Raw genomic sequence first — 19,512 nt, forward strand, 5'->3', positions numbered from 1 at the left:
ATTTGAAATGTTTTTTCTAAAGGTAAAGATTTATTTTTGGTAGTATTGAAAAGAACTTGAAATCTGTGACACACTCTATGCAGTGATAACTACGGAGGAATGTTTGCTCAATAGAGGCTTATTTCTGTTTTTATCTCAGTAGTTACCTTTCATCACTTATGCTCCACCCATGTTTATATGATGATATTATATCATTAATTGCTCTAACAAAATATTAGGTAGTCACAAGACTGAATTCTTTGTACTTCAATAAAATAATTTTCTAGGAACAAAAAACTATAATGCTTATTAAGAAGCAAAAGATCATGTTTTCAATGATTGCTACAGAGTGATGCAGAGGAAATTATCTCAATACAGAAAAAAAAGACAAACAGCATTATGTATTGCCAATCTTACCAAAAATGTTCCTGTTTGTTGTTGTTGTTGTTGTTGTTTTAGCTTACTGACTGAATGACGATTTCGTTCTACAGAGAATGAGGCTAGTGAACCACGGACAAAGGACCTGTAAGTTTTGCTCGGGTAGTGACCATGACAGAAGCAAAGAAGCCTGTTGACAGAAAGGGTTTCCAATAGATTTCCATCCTCTGGTGGAAATTTTCTGAGAAACCCACTGGAAAGTTGTACCCCTTCTCGAAAGATTATCAATCATGAAAATAAATGTCTCAGGGTCCACATTCTATAGCATTTGTATCCCACCAAGTCCTCCCAAATGTCCTACCCTCTAATGTTTCTGACATGTGAAGTAACTATTTTGACAATTTCTTATCTCCTATTTCTTCCTCAACAAGTGGTATAAATGGAAAAGTAACAGCAGTAGAGGAGAAGAAATAGGATTAGTCAACTGATTGCTCATGGGAGTTCAGCAAAGAGCTGTCAATGTCACAGAAAATATATATTTAAAAATATATATTAAAAACAATTACCAGCAGATTTTCAGATTCATAGTAAAGAGATAGACTAGGTTCTAGAGATGGGGAATTCTCACAGCCTCCAAATTAACAGGGCTAGAAAGAAAGCTACTGAGTTTTTCCAAAAAGGCACTGGTACAGGAGAAATTTTAATTTTTAAAATTTAATTTTAATTTTGAGAGAATTTTAATGCATTTGCATGCCGTGCATTAATGTAGCAGAAAAATCTAGTGTCATTTGGGTCAATAGCTCAGACACTCTTATTTAAAAATTAGATTATCAGAGCATTAAAGCCTGAGTCTTTTAAAAATGTTGACTGCAATGATAAATACAGTGATGAATCCTGTGTTTGCCTCTCAATAGTCAAGTAGGAATGTGTTAAAAATGCTTTTATCCTTAATTTTAGATCAGGGATATCTTAATTTCCAATAAATACTAAATGGTGGCCTAAAGGAAAACTCTGGGAATCTCTAAAAGTTCTCTCATTGTCCTACTCCAAAATTAAAAAATAGCTCATCAAGTAGCCTCTGGATTATAGAAAATAAATACAAATGTTTCTGGGAGATGTGGCACATATAGTCTTTAATATCAGTGTTGGCTGAGTCAGCGCATGTTGGAAGGGATCAAACTGGTGACTGTTGGAAAGAACAGCTGCTCTGGTATGAAGTTAGGAACAGGGAAAAGCAACTCCGTCATGGGGAGGGGAAGGGGCAGGCCTCCAAGGGCCCTGAAAACTTGTAAAAATAAAAAAAAAATAGGACTAGGACATTGAAAGGAACTGCAAAGGAAAGCAGGCAAATGGATGCCTGACAAATTCCCCTGCATTTTATATTAAGTATAATAAATACACTTAAGTATACTAAACATATGTAGGAACATACATTCAGAAGCACTGATTCTTAGTTCTCACAATACAACTCTATGCCTCAAAAAATGCCTTCTTTAAATGAATGCATACCAGTTTCTGAAATATCTATGGCCTTTGTTAATGTCTTCTTTTTTTCTGGAAATAAAAATTATAATATTAATATACTACTTATATTCTCAGTCCGTTGACCTATTGACAAACCTGTGCTTTGTTTCTATTCTCAACTGCTACTATAGCACCAAGCCCCAAATCAAAGCTATCCATCATAGTCCACAGTGGATCCCAATCAATGCCAATAAATTTTAAAAGGCAGCAACTATGATACAAGATTATTAATTTTTAAACAGAAAAATAATACAGTACAAAACTCCAGCCCCTAGGGCCACCGTTAACAGTATTCACATTATGGTGCTTTGTTTAAGAAGAAATCATTACATTCCCTTAAACATGAGTTTGTTTTCATTAGAAATAAATAAGGCTAACTGTTTTTTCCATCAATCACAAATATTTATTAAATACTAGCTTGCTTAAGATGAAGAACTAAGCATTTAATGGGTACAGAAGGTATAAAAGAACAAAACAGAATGCAGCCTTTTTGCAAAGAGAAAACCTGGGGATAAAAAAAAAGCTAACTGAATAAAAGAAATGATACCATTACTGAATGACATGTACAGACAATGAGCACTACAGTATCTGCAAGAGGGAAAGATTGATAATGGGTCAGGGTGGTCAGAGAAGAATTCAAGTGATCAACAACCGCAACTTGGTCTTGGAATATGGTCACATTTGGATCAGTGAAGATGCCAAAGGATGGTCTTATAAAGAAAGATACTAGCAAGAACAAAAACACAAAGGCAAGGATATACAAGGAATGATCGACAGAGAGTGAGTGATAAGACCATCAGTGTGATCAGAGTGGAAGGTTCATGAAGAGGAGAAAATAGATATAACCTGACCAATGCAATTTTAGAAGGGATGGTGATAAGTCTCCAACTTCAGATATCTAGCAGGAGATCCTGCCTGGATTTGTATTCGGTCTCATGAGGAATCCTGGTTATGAATATTTTAACCTTTGTATTTCATCTGGCTTTTACCATCTGTCAAGTGATATAACAGCTGCCTCCACTATACACATTTAAAAAAAAACAGGTAAATAAATTATTAGTTCTGGATAAACTATCAACCATATGGTCCAAGCACCTTGGTTTTGGGGGTATGTGTTTGATTAAATGCTGAAAAAAATGGCATCTGGACAAAGTAGCTGAACCTCATGGAAGAGTGGCAGGGGACACTGGCAATGGGGAGGGCTGAGTCCAGCTGTTTTGAGCATTTAAATATGATGTTATTAAGTGTAATCTGCCAACAACTTACTTCTTTTAAATTTTCTCTGATTATTCCAAAGTTCTAGGCTATTATGCTTAGTGCCTACAGTCCAGCCTATTTGCTTCTATAAGATCCAGGGAATAGTCAGAATTTAATCTTAAAAAGATCTCTCTTCACCTTAATTATAGTACAGTCTTAACTCAATAACCACAAACTCAACACCTAGATTTTTTTTTTTACCGTACTTTTGAGAAAAAAGGTAAATCATATAAAAAATGAACATATGCTCTTTATTTATCACAACAACCTGCTGTATCTTGAATACATACTGAATTGATTTTCCTCTTCCTGCTTTATCTAGAATATTATTGATTGAAATAGATAATCAGATTGGTAACTACAAGAACTTTTACTGCTATTTATCATCAAAGAACTATTCAAATCCTCATGGAACAAATGAAGTTTCAGAGAATTGGAATGGCTTCAACAACAAATACTTCTTTCGGAACACAGATCTTTCATAAGGTTTCACCCCTTTCTCTTGTGCAAATGACTACTTTACTTCCATCCTGGATCTGGCTTCATTTCCAGTTCCACATTTCTACAGGCCTACTACCACCCCCAAGCTTCCCTTTCATCACAGTGAAGGAAGCAGACCAATTGTTTGCCCTAATACAGTCTTGGTTGGTTGAGACACAGATATTTTAGACATAAACAAATAGGTATATGTTACAACATCATATGGTGATTAATGCTATGGGCAGTACTAATTTAGGTAGATTATCAGAGGAAATCTCTTAGGTAAAATATAAAAATATAAATATAATGAGAAAGAAAGGCATGCAAGTGTCTAGGAGAGAATTTTTCTAAGGAAACAACATCCCTAGAGGTTCTGAGGTAGAATACACTTTCAAAGCATTAACATTTTCTTTAAACTACTCTGTCCCCATACTTTTAGGCATCTAATCCTAACTCCTACACATTCATCATGAAGATTTCTCCAGTTATTGCCATACATGTTGAATGATTCTTTTTCTGAACTTCTGCAGAAATACTGGCCTTCATAACACATACTTTAATATAGTAAACACTCTCCACATACACCCATTTTCTCTACTCACACTGTGACTTCCTTAATACAAAAACACATTTATTTTACTCTATTAATTTAGAGAAAAAAGATTAAGAGAACATTATTAACTGTAACACCTAATCTACTACCAGATACTTTATAATATTACTATAATAATGTAGAAGAATTCTGTTTACCTTTAATTAAAAAGAAATGTGATTCATTACATTTATATTACATTATATTCCCTGTCTTTATGAAAAAAATTAAATTGGTAGGGATTTAATAATGTTAAAATCTCTTTGAAAAAAGAAAATTTGAAGGGTTATATTTCCATTATATTTACACATGGGTTGGGAAACATCATCAAAAACATGTGACCACCAATTGACCAGTAAATGGGACTTGGGCATTTGGAGTCTCCTCACTTGCTCTCCTGTCGTTGGAATGTGGTACCACTTGCCTTTCCTGCTCCAGATGCTGCTCCAAAAAGAGAGTGTCGAGATAGTGATGTGGTATTGAAAACACCTCGACAGTATATATGAATGAACCCAGTTAGGGCCTCTTTATAAACCTAAGACCTGGTAGACAGGTGTAGGGGTCCATTTATCTTGCCGCTGCTCAAGACTCAGTATGGAAGTTTCCTTTGCTATTATAAAACTTTCCACCTACAAATATAGTGACTTCTTTCTTTGGTCTCTCCCTGCTCTCTGGAGGACGGGGCCAGTTTCAGATTATACCTGAGAAGCTTCCAGGAGGGTTAAAAGCCAACAGTATGTGATACATACTTATTTATAATCATATATGACAAATATACACATATTTGTGTTTGATATTTATTTTAATATTTTCCAAATGAAGTAATATCTAACATTTACTAAGTTCTTGTTAGCTTTCAAAGAACAGTCACATATATTATCAAATTAGAGTCTCAAAGCAACCAGTGAATTATTAAGCAGGGTATTTTTTTGTTATCATCATATGAGTTAAGTGACTTGTCAGAGATCATGTACCTGGTAAGTGGCAGAAAACACGGTCGCTAAGCAACTGTTCTTTCTACTATAAACCAGAAATTATCGAATGATCTATTGATCTTCTGATTACGTTATCATTCTGCCTTTTCTATTGAGAGAGAAAGAGAAGGAGAGAGGAGAGACAGCTAAATATTGAGGCTTATTTTAGATAACATCTACACACAGTGTCTGTAGTGAATCAGGTGCACCACTCTTACTCAGTTCTTGAACTGAGTATGGAAAGTCGAGTTGCTGGCAACTCAGGTTCTTAATAACTATTTGCTGTTGAATGAAAGTGTTGTCATATTTTTCTAACTTGAGTGTTTTTTTTTTAAGATACTCTCTCATGTTAATGACTGAGATTTAACTTTTTCTAACCTTTGATAAACTAAAAACTAAAGGCTTCAGAAAAAACTATTAGCATTAATAAGTGAATTCAGCAAAGCTATAGGATACAAAATTAATATATAGAAATCAGTCAAATTTATATATACTCTTTGTTTATATATAGGATAATATTTTTATATATACTATTATAAAATACCTAGGGATAAATTAACCAAGGAAGTGAAAGATTTGTACTTTGAAAACTATTAGACACTGATAAAATGAATTGAAAATGACACAAAGAGAAAATTTACCATGCTCATGGATTGGAAGACTTATTATTCTTTTTTTTAATGTTTTATTTATTTTTGGTACTGACTGAGACAGAGCATGAGAAGGGGAGGGGCAGAGAGAGAAGGAGACAGAACCGGAAGCAGGCTCTAGGCTCTGAGCTAGCGGTCAGCACAGAGCCTGACGTGGGGCTTGAACCCACGAACATGAAATCTGACTTGAGCCAAAGTCAGAGGCTTAACTGACTGAGCAACCCAGGTGCCCCTTATTATTCTTATAATGTCCATACTATGCAAAGTAATCTACAGATTCATTGCAATCCCAATAAAATAGCAATAGCATTTTTTTTTAACAAAACTAGAATAAATAATCCTAAAATTTGTGTGAACCACAAAAGACTTAGAATAGCCTAAGCAATCTTGAGAAAGAAGAAAAAAGCCTGTGGTATTACAATCCCAAATTTCAAGATATACTACAAGACTATGATAATCAAAACAATATGGTACAGGAACAAAAACAAACACATAGCTTAACAGAACTCAATAGAAAACCCAGAAACAAACCCATGATTATACGAGCAATTAATCTACAACAAAGAAGACAAGAATATACAATGGGGAAAAGACAGTCCCTTCAATGCATGGTGCTGGGAAAACTGAAAACCAACACGCAAAAGAATGAAACTAGGAGACTTTTTTATATCATATATGAAAATAAACTCAAAATGAATTAAGGGAGTACCTGGGTGACTCAGTCAGTTGAGTGTCTGACTCTTGATTTCAGCTTATGTCATGATCTCATGGTTAGTGGAATTGAGCCCTGTGTTGGGCTCCAGACTGACAGGGTGGAACCTGCTTGGGATTCTCTTCCTCTCTCTCTGCCCCTTCCCCACTTGCATGTTTTCTCTCAAAATAAATAAAGGTTTAGAAAAATGAATTAAAGACCTAAATGTGAGATCTGAAACCATAAAGTGGTTTAAAATCTTAAAGAAGATATAGATTGTAATCTTTTGAGATGTCAGCCTTAACATATTTATGGATATGATTCCTCAAAGGAAACAAAAGCAAAAATAAACTGTTGGGACTATACCAAAATAACATGTTTTTGAACAATAAAGGAAACCATCAATAAAACAAAAAGCCAACCCACTGAATGGAAGGGACTATTTGCAAATGATAATATCCAATAAGGATTTTATATCCAAATTATATAAAGAACATATACAGCCTAATATCAAAGAAATAATCAAACAATGAGCAGAAGATCTGAATAGACATTTTCCCAAAGAACATACAGGTGGCCAACAGACACCTGAAAAGATATTCAATATCACTAATCATCAAGAAAATGCAAATCAAAACTACAGTGAGGTATCACATCATGACAGTCATAATGGATAATATCAAAAAGACAAGAAATAACAGCATTGCCAAGGACAGGGAGGAAGGTGAACCCTCATGCACTTTTGGTGAGAATGCAAACTGGTGCAACTACTGTAGAAACAGTATGGAGATTCCTCAAAAAAATTAAAAATAGAAAAATCAGGGGTGCCTGGGTGGCTCAGTTGGTTAAGCCTCTGACTTCAGCTCAGGTCATGATCTCCGAGTCTGTGGGTTCAAGCCCCACGTCGGGCTCTGTGCTGACAGCTCAGAGCCTGAAGCCTGCTCAGATTCTGTGTCTCCCTCTCTCTGCCCCTCCCCCACTCTCTCTCTGCTCTGTCTCTCAAAATAATAAAGACATTAAAAGAAATTTTTTTAAATAGAAAAATCATATGATCCAGCAATCACACTACTAAGCATTTACCCAAGGAAAATGAAAACACTAATTCAAAAATCAAAGAGATACAGGGGCACCTGGGTGACTCAGTCAGTTGGGCCTCTGACTTCAGCTCAAGTCATGATCTCATATTCGTGGGTTTGAGCCCCGCGTTGGGCTCTGTGCTAATAAGCTTGGAGCCTGGAGCCTGCTTCTGATTCTGTGTCTCCCTCTTTCTCTGTCCCACCCCCTCTCATGCTCTGTCTCTCTCTGTATCAAAAGTAAATAAAACATTAAAGAAAAATTAAAAAGATAGATACATCCCTATGTTTATTATAGCATAGCCAAGATATGGAAGCAACCCAAGTATCTATTGGTAGATGAATGGATAAGAAAATTTGTTATATATGAAGCTATATATACATATATATGAATAAGAAACTTCATTTTAACAAATTATATATATTCATATGTATAACAAATTATATATATATGAATACATAAACATATATACACATGCACAAACATATATACACAATGGAATACTACTCAGACAAAAAAAATAGTGTGGCCATTTGTGACAGCATAAAAGGTACTATGCTAAGGGAAATAAGGCTGAGAAAGACAAATACCATACAATTTCACTTACATTTGAAACCTAAAAATAAAATCAAGTGAACAAAGAAATAAAAACAGACTTATAAATATACAGAATAAACTGGTAACTGCTGGGGGTTGGTTGCAAAACAGGTGAAGGAGATGAAGAAGTACAATGTTCCAGTTATAAAATAAATAAATTACAGAGCTAAAAACAGCATAGGGAATATAGTCATCAATATTTTAACAACAATGTATGGTAACAAATTGTAACTACATTGTCACTATTGAATTGTTGAATCACTATGCTGTCCACAGTAATATGTCATTGTATGTCAACTATCCCTCAATAACAGAAACAAAAATATATTTAGAAAATTACCATGTGTAAGTTAAAAAAAAAGACCTTCATGTTCACTGAGGTTTTATGAGAAAGCTTTTGATTACTGCCTGACTGCATCATGTCAAACACTGTGGTTACATTCTAGAAATTAGCAATGTCAATGTGGAATTACAAGATGCAGCAAGATGCAGCCAGTGTCAAATTAAAATAGCTAAACATTATGGATGATAATAAAGGGGAGACTTTGGGAGAAGCTGTTTATGGGTTGTTCTCAGAAGTGACTGCCTAAATAGAAAAGACTACTCTCACATTATCATATATTATACACTGAGCGTGTCACCAATATTTGATAATTACATGAGTATATCAACAACCTTAAAGTTGTAAAAATTTCTCCCATCCTTGGTGATGCTGGACTCTTCTACAACATTTAAGAAGCTTTCCAGTGAAATCATTCAATATAGACATATAGTAAATAAATTGAGACACAAGACTAGTGTTGACTAATTTCCCCCTTTCCCAACATACGTAATTTCATCATTACAACCCAGTATAATGTTGATATAACATTAATATTTTTTATAGCTAGCTGTGAAGTTGATTATAAAGAAATTCTTATCTGCTACTTACTTGACCTCTTTCTGCAATAGTGTCAGTCCTGCACAGCCACATCCATTATTTTGTGTGGCTTTTTACCCTTTCACTTGATGGCATAAAAACAGGTAATTACTTTTTTACTTTACTTTTTCATATGTCTACAAATTCTAAAAATAATAATGACTTTCAGGTTAGGCTCTACTGTCAGTTAATAACCCTTTTTAAAAGTCTGAGGTTATACTTCAAGGTCTCTGCCAATCGGGCACGTCATTAAATTCTTGAAAATAGTATTTCCATTGGTCATATGGCCTCTATGGAGAATGTGAACCATTGGTACACCTTCCATTAAAAGCTTAAGAGTAACCTCTGAGCTTGTATCTTGGTCAATAACTTGGGATAGATCCACATTTGATGACACAATATTCAAAAATTTTCAACGTCACTAAAGCCCTCATCTGAGCCCTTAATGATATATACAGCTACTCATCCAGTGATCTATTTATGTATCAATTTATTCATCTCTCTATTGTCTCTAACTTATTCTCCAGCTAAAACCAAACTGCATTGCAGTTTGTATAAATTATTAGAGGTAGAGGATATGTTTTTACAATCCTTGTTTCATTCTGCTCAGGCTGTATAACAAAATACCACAGACTAGTTCCTTAAACAGCAGAAATGTATTTCTTCTTAGTTCTGGAAGTCTGGAGACCAAGATACAAGCGTAGTCAGATTCAGGTGAGAATTTGTTGCCTTTCTGGAGAGATCATCTGTTGTTTCTTATTAGAATAATAATTCTATAGAATCAGCGACCCCACCTTTATCTCATTTACCTTAATTGGCTCCTTTAGGCCTTGTCTCCAAATTCAATCACATTTGGGATTAGGATTTCAATGTATGGTAGGGGGTGCGGTGTGGGGAAACACAATGTAGTCCATAGCAGTCCCGTATAGTTTTACACTTTAAAATGTTAGTTCATACATATGAGAAAAATTATCCCAACATGCCGAAGAAAATTAAATTTTCTCACAACTGAGACAAAGACCAGAAGACAGATCACTTTTATGTTTATGAAGATTGCACTTTTGTTTGTTACACTATACAAAATGCAATTATTTTCCCCCCACAATCATGTAATTGTTCTATTGGTAAATTTGCTTTGAAATACTACTTATGGCTTTTTCCTATTAAACCTCCCATCTATCCCCTTTAAATGCACAAATAGATTCAGGGAGACTTTGAAGATGTAGATTACCTATAAAGTTACATTAAATGCATACAGAAACTTAATTTGCATTTAAACTTAATATGCACAACTATCTACCTAGCTATCTGTATCCAGAGCACATGTGTGCAGATACTATGTCAAAATGTGCCCCGGAGCTCAGTTATAGCATATGAAGAATTTGGCATACATATATCGAATTTAAGCAAAGTTATTTTAATAAATTCCAAGTTTAAAAAAATTATAAATTATGTAATGAACACTTACGTTGATAAAACATGGCACATTTTTCAAACATCTTTCTCTATAGTGCCTTAAAAATGACACTTGATTATTTTAAAAAAGCTAATTGATTTAAAAACAATAATTAAGAGGCATATCTATATCTGACAGTCATGGGTTCCTTGTACTCTTTCCTGGCATATTAGATATCATCTAAAAAATAATGACAATGTCATGGAGTCACAAGAATTGCAAAGACCTGGATATAAATTCTGGATCTACCAGCCATGTGCTCCTAGGTTTCTCTAAGCTTCAATTTCTTTATAAATGAAATGGTAGTTTTTTAAGAGAGAAAGGGAGCTGCTGGGTGGGTCAATTTTTTAAAAAATCTGTTTACAGTACATAACACTGTGGCTTGCAACAGCAAGTACTAGACGTAGGTTAGTTCCCTCCCTTCCTTCCTTCCCTGTTACTATAGCACTGACTTTAATAATAAGCCATGCGATTTTTCAAAGCTTTTAGATCATCAGCAGCGCTCACATAGACAAGCTGAGACCACTTGAGTCTGTGGCCATAAAAATAGGTACAGTGAGTCACAAGGTGTGGGTCCCCTTTATGTTCTTTCAATCACAGCTGTTCTGGCCTGGATAGGATGAGCTCCCTCCCAACCCCACCTCTTCCCAAATAGGCATCATGTCTAAATGTGAAGTACTGTTTCTCTAGGTAACTGGTGTTACAGAGTAAAATCAAAGGGGGAAGAAAGGTCAAGAAGATTATCAAAGTTTAAATATGCTCATCCTGGTCTAGAGGAAGCTCAATAGGTATCCTCCAAATGACTGTTTAAGAGCCCCTGTGGTATATATCTATACACGTAGACATACGCACAGGTGGGTCCCAAAAGCACTGTCGAGGCTTCAGCCATGGCAAACATTTAGTCCAAGAGAGGAAATGATGTCGTAGTTTTTCCTGGCAATGAAACTACTCCCAAATCATACCTTATCTGTCAAGATTTGGGAAGAGAAGGAAAACTTAGCTGAATTTTGCATTGTGGAGAGAAAGGGCTAAGGTTGAGCATTTGAAAATACATATTTTGTATCTTTACTGTGTTTCTGCTATATAATAAACATTGTGCACTAGGAATGGTGAATAAAATGGTCATGCTCTTAAGCCCTCACACAACTCATAGTCTATAGAAATGATATATTTTTAAGCATTTCCTGATGCTAATACAAAGCTCACTTGACTATTAAAAATGTTTCCTGCTGTTTCCCCAAATGTCAGACTCATGTCTTCTTGTATCCTTCCATATGGCTTCCCAGCCTAGCTCACCTCAAATCCTTCATGCTCTTTCTCTCTTTCGCTCTGTCTCTCTGTCTCTCTCTCTCTGTCTCTCTCTCTCTCTCTCTCTCTCTCTCTCTCTCTCTCTCTCTCTCTCCCTCCCCCCCTCCCTGGTTAAGGGAAAGTATTTCAAAATTATTTTTATTTGGGCTAAAACCAAAGTGAATCACCCTTTTCTCTGGAAGTGAAGTTCCTGAAAGTAGTAAGTAGTGCTTTCACAAATCACCCCCTTGCCAGTTTGGAATCTTCTTTTGAGAAAGACCCATCAGCAGATGTTTTGGGAGTTTCCATTTTAATCGTATTACCACAAAAGTTAAGGTCTCTACTTACGTACTTTTCCCCAACTCTCAATGATATAGTATCATTTCAGAGATCCTCAAACTAAATTTAGTGTCAGGATCCAGCTGGGGAAACGAATTGATGAATTTCAATAAACTGCCTTGATATAAGGCAAACTATAAAAATGTGCTACTTTTCCTTGCTCTATGCCCAACTTCCCTGATCCTCATCAGCAGCTTCTCTTGACACTATCTGGCCAGAGATTTCCTCTTAATTCATACAATTTCTTTTAAACTCCAATCTCAAGAGCATCTATTTCCTTTTCCTGACAGCCTGTGGCCTCTGAGGTATGCTCTTCTTAGGGAAAGAAATCAGCCTGGCAAAGCTAAGTGAGGTCTTAGGTAGGATTTATGGAGCATGAGTTGGTGAATAATAATAATGGATTTATTAAACAATAGTGAGTGTATGTTGAAAATCAGTCAAGCATGCCATACGTGCATAAATACATTGAACTCTTACAACACTTGAGGCAACTACTAGTAATACCACATTTTACAAAGCAGGCATAGAGACATTTAAAAAACTTACCCAAGATCATACAGCTAAAATCTAGTTGAGTGAATCTGAGTTCAAGCAGGGTAGTTGCAGAAACTGCCCTTCATCACTACACTAAAGAAAATGCTTTAATTTAAGACTCAGAAATAAGACTAATTCACTTGATACTAATAGGTTTAAAATTCTTTTTATCCTTTAATACTTGCAAGAGAGAGATCAGCCTTTAGTAAAATTTTTTCAGCTGTTAAGTTTGTATTAGGGACCCTCAGCCAAATACATTTCACATGCACAGATTAAATAACATTTGAAAAACATATCTGATAAAAGACTTGAATGAAGAACATAAAAAATATCAAAACCAATAGGGAGAAAACAAACAATCCAATTAAAAAATGGGCAAAGTATTTGAACAGATTCCTCACCAAAGAAGATGCACAAATGGCCAATAAGAATAGAAAAAGATTCTCAACATCATATGTCATAGGGAAATATAAATTAAAGCCACAATGTATACTACTACATGCCAACTGAATGGTTAAAAGCTAAATAGACTGATCATACCAAGTGTTGGTGAGAGCATGGAAGACCCAAAACCCTCATAAATACTAGCACTTATGTAAAATGGCACAATGGTTTTGGAAAATAGTTTGGCAATTTATTAAAAAGTAAATTGTGCACTTAATATGTTAAAGAACCATTCTACTCCTTGTTATTTTATAATAAATAATTTTTTAAAACATTTATTTACTTTTGAGAGAGAGACAGAGAGACAGAGGCACAGATAGAGCATGAACAAGAGAGGGGCAAAAAGAGAGAGAAACACAGAATTCAAAGCAGGCTCCAGGCTCCGAGCTGTCAGCACAGAGCCCAGTGCAGGGCTCAAACTCATGAACCATGAGATCATGACCTGAGCTGAAGTCAGATGCTTAATCTACTGAGCCACTCAGGTGCCCCTCTACTCCTTGCTATTTACCTGAAAGAAAACATATGTCCACATAAAGACTTGAATACAATGCTCATTTCAGATTATTTGTAATAGCCAAACCTGAAAACAAACAAAGTGACCAATAACTTGGATTGGACAAACTGGTGTATCTGTACAATGGAATGATTTCAAGCAATAAAAAGGCATGGGATATGATGGACAACACAGATATGTCACTCCAAATAATTATACTGAGCAAAAGAAGGCAGACACAAATGATCACCTAATTTATAACTCTATCATATAAAACTCTAAAAAATGCAAACTGATCTACAGTAACAGAAAGCAGAATTGGTTGTCTGGGAAAGAGAGGATAAGGAGAGATAGGACAGAGGAATTGCAGCGGCATGAGAAACTTTGGGGAACAATGGATCTATTCACTATCTTGACTGTAGCTACGGTTTTTCAAAAATCTCAAAGTCTGCAATGTGAAGTTTATTGTATGTAAGGTATGTCACAATAAAGCTGTCCAAAAAAATGGCAGTAGTACTCTGTTGATGCAAAAATTCCTCTAAAATTTTCACTCATTGTCATTTGTGGTATTAACATTTCTGAGGATATTTTTATGTATATTATGGTGGGACTCTGGAGTATTAAAATATCCTACTCCTGATACATAATTCTAGAAACTTTGATAAGTCTAGAGAAAAGTTTTTGTTTGCAGGGACATCTCCCTTTTTTGTTCTTCCCATCTACCATGTGGTGTGGCTGCTTTTTCCTGACACAGATTTATGTCCTCCATCCAAGTCTCTCCTGCATCCCTCCCACACGTGTGGGAGATGATCTTCCTGTCAAGTGGTCTCATGTATGCAGTCACTTGATCAAACTGTTTTCTGGAGTTATACACCTGGATCATTTCAGGATGCTATTTAAAATTGTCAATCATTTCAGAATACCAGAGAAATTGGTCTTTCAAGGATATAGCAAAAGGACTTCTATTTAAGTCTGTAAAATCTCCTGCTTGGTTCACTTCCACTCTCAACCTCTACTTGCACATGCACATTTCAGTTCTCCTTAGTGCCTAGGGAGTTAGAGCCTATGGTGCCGGGGGGTTTCTGTGACTGACCAAAAGAAAAAAAAGAAAAAGAAGTTACATATATTGAAGGCTTGATGAGTACCCAGTATCAAATTATTTCTATCAGGGACTATTCAACATTCAGTAAGTAAATTCATTATTTAAGGATGTCACCACTTTTAGATTTTCAACTACGGCATTTCAGTGTTTGTCTGGAAGATCTGTATGTGTCAAGACTGAACCAAAGCTCTCACAACCATTTTCCCCACATTATAGTACTAAAAATTGAAGAATTTTTGTGATGGATTTCATACATTTTTGAAAGTGTATCAGAGCTTTGTAATATTCTATAGGAAAAAAAGCCCACAAAGTAAAATCAAACAAATTATGGGCATGTATTACAGATATGTTCATATCAAAGTCTGTCTTCTCAATCCTACCCTTGTGAAGTACTTGAATTCCTCAAAAATAGAGGTGATTTTCAGACAATTTTGTTTTATATTTCTTACAGTAGAATACATTACTTTGATATGCTATTATAAATGAACACATTATATGCGTATATATATATATACATATATACACACACATACACATATATATACACAATTAATGGCTATTAAATGTGGTTTCTTCCTTTTTACCAAACTCAAAACTTATTATAATTCATCATGCCTACTTTTTAAAGTGTATTAGTAATCAAATTTTTATTTTTCACATTTCATAGGTATGATTCAATTTCACATTGTATTATATTTCACATCATAGATTCGGCCCTAGGCAGCATTTAATTGATGGTTGTAATAAACTTGGAGGTTTTTATGAGCTAACAAATCCTAATCCTTCAAGACACAAGTGTAAACAGGACCAACATTTGTTGAGTCACCTAATCGTTTTGCCTCTGCTGAAAATATTATTTAGTAGATCTATAGCCATGTGTGTCTATATTTATTTACACACACACTCAAATCAACTCACATACTCCTATATACACACTCAAATACAGAAGGTCCATTAACTATAGTATTCAGGTGTAAACAGAGAAGAATTCAAATACAGTTGCATTATTCAATCAAGAAAAAAGATCTTAATTTTTTTTTTCTGGCAGAAAAAGTATAATAATTTCTATTTTGTGGACTTAGATGTCACAATTTTTTTAAAAAAATTATATTGTGCTTGGGAAAATGATAATATTCATAATGCTGATGGAGTTTTTTAAACTCTATTTTAGATAATTTACATGATATTAGAGATTTCATGTGCACAAGAGCCACTACGCTAATATTGCTTTTTATGGACAAGCCATTAGATAATACAGTCATTTTACTCCTAAGCTTTATCTCCCAGAAAATGATGGTTTATCCCTATAGTTTGCTGTTCAATTTTCAAAATAGCATAAAAGAAACCACCCACTTTTAGGATTATGTGACATCTGGGGCAACTTAGTAGGCAGTCTGAGAGAGAAAAAAAAATGCAATCAGGTTTGAGCCCAACCTCTAGGTGCCAAAGCTCCATTAAAAGTAAATAATGTTTCCTACTGTTAGATCTCTGGTTCTTGCAGCCTTCCACTGCCGACTACTGTCACTGCCAATTACACTGGCACCATGGAATTTTCTGGTGACTGGAATGTGAGTGAACCGAAAGGGGAGAAAGAAAGTCAAGGGATTTCCTCCACTCTGAGTGTTAGGATTCCCTCTCATGCTCCTCCATCCAAGCTTTTCCTGCACCTCTCACTCTCTGCACTATAATGCTCACTTTCACCTTTCAAAATGCGTTGATTTCAGACTGGGGGCAATCTACAAGGAAAAAATGGTCAACTCACTGTGGTTCAAGAGTGTATCCCATTCTGGTATCCTTATCTGATTCACCTCTCGCTAGTTCTCAGATAGCTGAGCCATCAGTTCTACTCAGGTTTTATAGTTGAGTTCAAGAGGAGAAAAAAAAAAGTTAACTCTACCTGTCTGGAATTGAAACTGGGTAGCACATATAATATGTAAATAGGATATATAAAATATGCAATGCATGTGATGTGTAGGGATTGCTTAGAAAAAAATGATTTTCCTTGAATTCTGAAAGTATCTTCTTCCAACATTGTAGAAACCATGGCAATTATTGGTGACTATCAGCTTGCAGTTTTCAAAGTTTTACTTTACCAGAATTTCTTTAGCAAAGTATATGACATCAGATAAAATTTTAAATAAAAAAGACAAACATACCATAAACATCATTTATTGATGTTCTGACCTATGCCCAAGCTTGACATTCCTGGAGTATATAGAAATCTAAAATAAGACATATGCCTTCAAAATAAACGTTTTAAATATTATTAGGAAGCAATATAAAATTGCAAAAATGTGTTACAGTAAAAAAATAAATAAATAACAAAACAGTCGTTCAGATAACAATGGGAAGAACAGAGGCAGCAATGCATGTCTAAAGCGACAAACTATGCATACCATATGCTCTCCAGGCCACAAAGGAGGGTAAAGTGCAGGCTTTTAGCAAAGGTAAGATTTCTGGCGGGTCGAGAAGAACCGTCAAAATATACACCGGTGGTAGAGGAAGTGAGGAAATAACTCCAGGTGAATAGTGAGGCAAGAAGACAGTATGAGACACGGAGCTATAAAAAATGCTATGCTAATTTGTTTCAAATTAAAAGTTTGTACAAGGAAGTAGGTGAACATGGCTAGAAAGAGAAAAAGAATTCAATTATGGATATAGAGCTTAAAAAACTAATTTCCAATCTACATTTATTTATTAGTTTTGTTTACCTTTTAATACTATATAATGATTCAATAAATACAAATATATTCAACTGCTCTGCATTACATGTATTCTTCCGTTGGTGAGATAAGAAGGACTATTTTTCAAGGCACCACATGGGCAAGAGGTGTGTACGGCAAGGCCAGCGCAGGGACTATACATGATACTGTCTGCTTCTGGTGATAGAGATAAGACTACAGGATGTCAATCTGGCAGTGTCAAGAACAGCTTTACCAAAAATAAGCCTCAGGTAGTAAGCTAGTTCCTGAATAAAAGTGACTAATCCTAGGGTCTGAGAAAGGAATCTCAAGCAATCCTATGGTTTGGAAGCTGCTCGCTCGCACGCGTGCTCTCTCTCGTTCTCTCTGTATCTGTCTCTGTCTCTCTTACACATACACACACACACACACACACACACACACACACACACACACACAGCGAGTGGTGGAGGGGGAGAGAGAAAAAGAGAGGGAGACACAGAATCTGAAGCAGGCTCCAAGCTCTGGGCTGTCAGCACAGAGCCCGGGGTGTGGCTTGAACTCATGTGCCGCAAGATCATAACCTGAGCCGAAGTTGGGGCTTAACTAAGCCACCCAGGTGCGCCAGAAGCTGAGATGTTTTAGTTATGAAGGAACAGTGTTTATTGCTAAACCTTATTTAGGGCCTCAGACTTAAGTACTTATTTAGGTACTCAAGCCCTGTAGTTTATAAGTTGTGCATAATGTCCTATCATCACCTATATGTCTGCTCTGAGAGGTGTGTGCCTCATAGATTCCACAGGGTTCTGCTGTTATGTCCTTAATTCTCATCACTGGGTTCTTATTCTTTAATCCTGATCCTAAGATTTATCCAGTTTGGCTGACTGGTTCCATTCTTCTTTCTTCCCTTTCTTTCTCTCTCTTCCTTTTCTAATAAACACTCTAAGATCTTCTTACAGGAAAGACTGCACAGTCCTACAACAATTCTTTGTCTGACCCACTGGAATGTGAGACTACAAGGGTATGGAACAACTTTTGTCTGTCTCTGTAACACAAATGCCTACAACTGCTTGGTGGTCTACTTAACAATCATGCCAAGAAATAAAAATCAACAAACTATGTGCCTTTTACTGTAAGGATAACTAGAGAAGAGAATAAATGGATTGAAAGGAATCAGATGACTGAAATACTAAACAAGGAACAAGAAAAAATCACATTGTGATAAGTAACAAAGCAAGATCCCTAAACATCTGTTGTACGTGACCACCCTTCCTGCAAAAGCAAAGCACCAGAAATATTGTTCACGTTTCATCCCTCCTTATCAATTATGTGACATTGGAACAATAAAGAGCAAATTCAGCCCCATCTGAATTTACCAACCTTCCCTTGGTGTGATCATTTTAGTGCACTTTATGGAACTATGTCAGTTTGTGACATTATATTCCAAAGCAAATCATGTAGGTCTTTGAGTAACACCTTACTGTGTCTGATAACTTTTAGACAGGTGTTTTCTATTTTAACACAATCATGTTTAGAGAATTGGTTTAAAAACTTGGCTTTATTCCTAACAGATGAACATAAGGGAAGGGGGGGGAAGAGAGAGGGAGGCAAACCATAAGAGACTCATAAAAGAGCAAATTGAGGATTGCCAGAGAGGGGGCAGGTGGGAGATAGGCTAATGGGGGATGGGTATGAAGGAGAGCACATGTTGTGATGAGCACTGGTGTTTTATGTAAGTGATGAATCACTAAATTCTACTCCTGAAACCAATATTACATTTACATGTTAACTAACTAGAATTTAAATAAATGCTTAAAAAAAAAAGAAACGTGGCTTTCCTCTGTGCGCATGACTACATGCGCCAAAATAATCGCATGCCTTACACAGCCCATTCCTCTACACGCGGTATCACCTTCATTCAGATACCAATTGATCTCTAGTGAGCTATTAGATCCGTATGGAACTGCAATCAATTAGAATCAGCACTGCTTAAAAGGTAGTTACTACCATTATTTTGGACATAGATGTAGTGAATTCCTCATTGGCCAGCCTCTACACATG

The sequence above is a fragment of the Suricata suricatta genome, chromosome 4 (assembly GCF_006229205.1).
Source record: "Suricata suricatta isolate VVHF042 chromosome 4, meerkat_22Aug2017_6uvM2_HiC, whole genome shotgun sequence".
NCBI classification, from domain to species: Eukaryota; Metazoa; Chordata; class Mammalia; order Carnivora; family Herpestidae; genus Suricata; species Suricata suricatta.